Raw genomic sequence first — 5,243 nt, forward strand, 5'->3', positions numbered from 1 at the left:
GAGCAGATGAAAGCACCTCGATATTGAGGAGCAGATGAAAGCACCTCAATATTGAGGAGCAGATGAAAGCACCTCGATATTGAGGAGCAGATGAAAGCACCTCGATATTGAGGAGCAGATGAAAGCACCTCGATATTGAGGAGCAGATGAAAGCACCTCGATATTGAGGAGCAGATGAAAGCACCTCGTTATTCAGTTTACTCCCGACGCAGCGAAGTGACGGTCGATTCTATATTTGAAGGAGTTGATGGTATTCGCATTTACTACTTCTGAGGGAAGATTGTTCCAGTGGCGGATGACTCGGTTTGAAAAGAAACTCCTTCCAATGTCTGTGTTACATCGACTCGACTGAATGGGCAAACCGTTATTTCTAGTTCTTGAGTTGGTTTGCAGTTCAAAGAATTTGGAGTAATCGACGTTATTGAACTGTTTCAGATACATGAAGACTTGAATCATATCCCCTCGTAGGTGTCTTTTCTCCAATGTAAAGAGATTGAGTCGCTTGAGTCGTTCCTCGTGCGGTTGAGCCCTGAAGGTTGGAATCATCTTCGTGGCGCGTCGTTGAATCCTTTCCAGTAAATCAATGTCCTTTCTGCAATTAGGAGACAGAACTGCACTGCATACTCGATCATGGGTGATTTTTCCCCTCCATGGTACAGAAGTCGAGAGTGAAGAAAAAAGAAGAAAAGTAAGAAAGGAAAACACACAAAAAAGAATTAAAAACAAAAAAAGAGGAAGAAAGGAAGACAAAAAGGAAGAGAAGAAAAAGAGAGAAGAAAACAAATGATGCCCAAAAGAAAGAAAGAAAAAATAACAAAGAGAAACCAAGAGGAAGAAAATGAAGACAAAAAAGAAAGGAAGAGAAGAAAGAAAGAAGACAAAGGGGAAGAAAAAGAAGAAAAACTGTCATAGAAAAACATAGAAGAAGAAAGTAAAGACCAAAAATGGATGGAAGAAAGAAAAAGAAGACAAAGAAGACAAACCAAGACAAAAGAGGAAGAAAACAAATGATGCCCAAAAGAAAGAAGGAAAGAAAATAACAAAGGAAATCAAGAAGGAGAAAAAGAAGACAAAAAAGAAGAAAAAGAAGACAAAAAAGAAGAAAAAGAAGACAAAAAAAGAAGAAAAGGAAGACAAAAAAGAAGAAAAAGAAGACAAAAAAGAAGAAAAGGAAGACAAAAAATAAGAAAAAGAAGACAATGAAAACAAAAAGGAAGAAAAAAAATAACTCGTAACTTCTCCATTTATTTGTCAAGGTCAGAAAGATGTAAACAAAACAGGCTGTCTTCTGTTGACTCTTCCTCCTCCTCCTCCTCCTCCTCCTCCTCCTCCTCCTCACCTTCCGCGGAGACGAAGGAAAAAGATTAAAAAGAGAAAGATCTGCAGGAGAGAAAAAAGAAGGAAAGAAGGAAGGAAAGAAGGAAGAAAGGAAGAAAGAAAGAAAGAAAGCAAAGAGGGAAGGAAGGAAGAAAGGGAGGAAGGAAAGAATAGGAAGGAGGAAGGAACAAGGAAAGAAGAAAGGGAGGAAGGGAGAGAGAGAGAAAGAAAGAAAATGGGGAAGGGAATGAAAAAAAAGAAAGAAAAAAGAAAAATATTGACTTGAGAGAGAAAAAGAAAGAAAAGAGAGAGAGAGGAGAGGAGAGAAGAAAATAATAGAAAAAAAAAGAAACGAAGAAAAGAAAGAGAAAAAGAGACAAATTAAGAAAAAAAACAAAGAAAATAAAAACGGAAAAGAAAAAGCTTGAGAGAAAAGAGAAAAGAAAAAAGAAAATAAAGAAAAAAGAAGCGAAGAAAAGAGAGAAGACGAAAGACAAAAAGAAGAAAAAAACAAGAAGAAAACGGATAAGAAAAAGGAGGAAGAAAAAAATGAAGAAAAGAAAATTAAAAAGAAATATTAGTAATTAATCCCAACCTCACCTGGCTGTCTGTCTGTCTATCTACCTGTCTGTCTACCTGTCTACTTAACCTTACCTATCCTAGCTACCTTAATTACCTAGACATACAAAAAACACACGTACGAACACACAAAAAAATAACCAAAAAAAAAAAAACAAGTTAAAAAATGACATTATTGAACACAACTTAATTTTGCTCATAATTTTCTTCTTCTTCTTCTTCTTCTTTTTCTTCTTCTTCTTCTTCTTGTTTTGTCCGTTGTTTTTGTTTGTTTGTTTGTTTGTTAGTGGTGGTGGTGGAGGAGGAGGAGGAGGAGGAAGAGGAGGAGGAGGAGGAGGAGGAGGGAACATTTTGCATAGGAAGAGAGAGAAAAAACATAAGAAAAGCTGTAACAATAGAGAGAGAGAGAGAGAGAGAGAGAGAGAGAGAGAGAGAGAGAGAGAGAGAGAGAGAGAGAGAGAGAGAGAATGCAAATATAAAGAAGAAAGAGATTTAAAAGTTAGGGAAATAAAAGGAGGAGGAAGAGGAAGAAAAGAAGAAAGGAAGAAAAAGAAGAAAATAAAGGAAGAAAGAAAATATGAGTATAAGAAAATGATAAATAGATTGATAAAAAAGGAGAAAGAAAAAAAAGAACAGTGAAATAAAAATGAGAAGAAGACAAAGAAGACAAAAGAAGAACGGGAAGAAGAAAAGGAATTAAAAGAGAAAATAAAAACAAGACAAAGAAGAAAACAGGAGACGAAGAAGAGCAGAATAGAAAACAAGAATGAGAACAAGAAAGAAAGGAAGAAGAACAAGGAGAAGAAGGAAGAGGAGGAGGAGGAGGAGGAGGAAGAGGAAAATAAATATAAATAAAAAGAAGAAGAAGAAGAAGAAAAAGAAGAAGGAGGAGGAGGAGGAGGACGCCATATGTCGGTGTGTGTGTGTGTGTGTGTGTGTGTGTGTGTGTGTGTGTGTGTGTGTGTGTGTGTGAACTCTGAAAGCTGCTCCATCTTGTGACGTCCATGTGTGTGTGTGTGTGTGTGCGTGTGTATGTGTGTGTGTGTGTGTGTGTGTGTGTGTGTGTGTGTGTGTGTGTGCCCGAGCGGAACGCAGCGGTAGATCTAGCTTTTTTTCTCTCACCTCTCTCTCTCTCTCTCTCTCTCTCTCTCTCTCGCTGTTTTCTTCTCCTTTTTGTCATTTTTCTTTCGTCTTTCTTTCTTTCTTTCTTTCTTTTCTTCTCTTACTCTCTATTTCTATTTCCTCGTCTCTCTCTCTCTCTCTCTCTCTCGCTGTTTTCTTCTTTTTTGTCATTTTTCTTTCGTCTTTCTGTATTTCTTTCTCTCTTTTCTTTCTTTCTTTCTTTTCTTCTTCTATTTCTTCTTCTTCTTCTTCTTCTTTCTCTCTCTCTCTCGCACACCTTCGCTATCACCTTTGTTTACATTGCACCGAAGAAAACGGGAGTCCTTCAAGGGTGACTGAGACAAACCCTCACAATCTTTTTTTCATCCACTTCCTACTCTTAACTTTTTCTTTGCATTTCCTCCATCAAATCCACATCCTACCATCCCCCCTGTGTGTCAGTATCCTTCTGAGTCCTTTCCACGGCTTCCTTTGGCTTATAGGACTCCGTGGGTATCAGAAACGAGGGATAAGGACACCATAGGATATACTTTTTTTCATTCTATAGATCCTTGTAATTAAAAGTCCTTCTTGGCGCATATGTTCCAGCTGTAGGATGTCTTAGGGAGTGTAGGATGCTCTTTTGAAGGGCTGATTAGGTGTGTGTGTGTGTGTGTGTGTGAGAGAGAGAGAGAGAGAGAGAGAGAGAGAGAGAGAGAGAGAGAGAGAGTCCTATAGGAGGGGCAGAATATCCTTTTTGTACGTCACACTCGCCATAGGACACCGTAGGATCAGGAACCACTTAATAGCATCGGATTCTCTTAAAAAAGGATACAACTCTTTGATATCCTATGTGTGTGTGTGTGTGTATGTGTGTGTGTGTGTGTGTTAACAAAATCCTGCAGAACGGGTAGGAAATCGTTGTTTTGTTCAGTATAGGACCTCGGAGGAACACGAAACATTAGTGTAGGATGCCTGAAGGATACGCCGTCGATATCCTGCGTCGGTGAGTGATTAACAGAACACTTGAAGGGCGGGGGAGGAAGGAATAGGGAAGCATAGGACATTCTGAGGGCAGGAAACAAGTGTAGGATATGCCCGTAGGATGCGTCGCTGATAGCCTATGACAACACTTGCAGGAGGGGAGAAATCCTTTGTCCTCACACTGTATAGGATATTCTCATCGCTGGCAACAAGTGTAGGATATGACCGTAGGATGCGTCGCTGTTATCCTACGTCAGAACACTTGCAGGAGGGGAGAAATCCTTTGTCTCAACACCGTATAGGACGTTCTGAGGGACTTGAGTCTAGGAAACAAGTATAGGATTTCCCCGTAGGATGCACCCTCAGTATCCTACGTCTGTTCGTGTGTTTGTGTGTGCGTGGGGGGGGGGGGGGGGAGGAAATCAAATGTCTTGTTTCAACACTACAGAGGACATTCTGAAGGCACAGGATCTCCCCGAAGGATACGCCGCTGATATCCTACGTCAGAACACTTAAAGGAGGGGAGAAATCCTTCGTTTTCACACTGTATAGGACTTTCTGAAGGCACTTAGCATAGGATAGAAGCGTGTAGGATCTCCCCGAAGGATACGCATCTGATATCCTACGTCAGAACACTAAAGGGAGGGGAGAAATGTCTTGACCTCACATTGCGTAGGACACTCTGAAGCATTTAGCGCAGGAGACAAGTGTAGGATATCCCCGTAGGACACCACCGATATCCTGTGCATTGTAACAGAACACTTGAGGTCATTGTAGATAGGACGCTTTTAGGACCTTCATCGCAGGGAACGAGCGTAGGACATTCCCGTAGGATACACCACCAATATCCTACGTCTGTTCGTTGGAGGGGGGAGGGGGGAGGGGGGATAAACGCCTTGACCTCACGCTGCATAGGACGCTTTTAGGACCTTCAGCGCAGGGAACATGTGTAGGATATCCCGTAGGACGCCACCAATTTCCTACTCTTTGTGTGTGTATGTGTGTGTATGTGTGTGTGTGTGTGTGTTCGGGGTAGGGGGGTGGGGGGGAATATCCTGTCTCCACACTGCATAGGACTTTCTGAATGCCTTAAGCGCAGGAAACAAGCGTAGGATATCCCGTAGGACACCACCAAAATCCTACGTCTGTTCGTGTGTGCGTGTGTGCTGGGCGCGGGGTGGGTGGGGGTGGGGGGGTAACGTCCTGTCTCCACACTGCATAGGACGTTCTGAGGGGCAGGAGTATAGGATCATCCCGAAGGA

General features: G+C 41.4%; 1 protein-coding gene across 1 annotated transcript in view; it reads right to left on the bottom strand.

Moving 5' to 3' along the window:
• Nucleotides 1–3,277: 3,277 nt before the first annotated feature.
• LOC126985729 (homeobox protein XENK-2-like) overlaps nucleotides 3,278–5,243 on the bottom strand; it is a 3,692-nt gene continuing 1,726 nt past the window's right edge. Inside the window, exon 3 of the mRNA XM_050840964.1 lies at nucleotides 3,278–5,243. This exon is cut by the window's right edge and continues 508 nt beyond it. The gene's annotated coding sequence lies outside the window, so the exon portion shown is untranslated.

Source organism: Eriocheir sinensis, chromosome 60, assembly GCF_024679095.1.
Source record: "Eriocheir sinensis breed Jianghai 21 chromosome 60, ASM2467909v1, whole genome shotgun sequence".
Taxonomy (NCBI): domain Eukaryota; kingdom Metazoa; phylum Arthropoda; class Malacostraca; order Decapoda; family Varunidae; genus Eriocheir; species Eriocheir sinensis.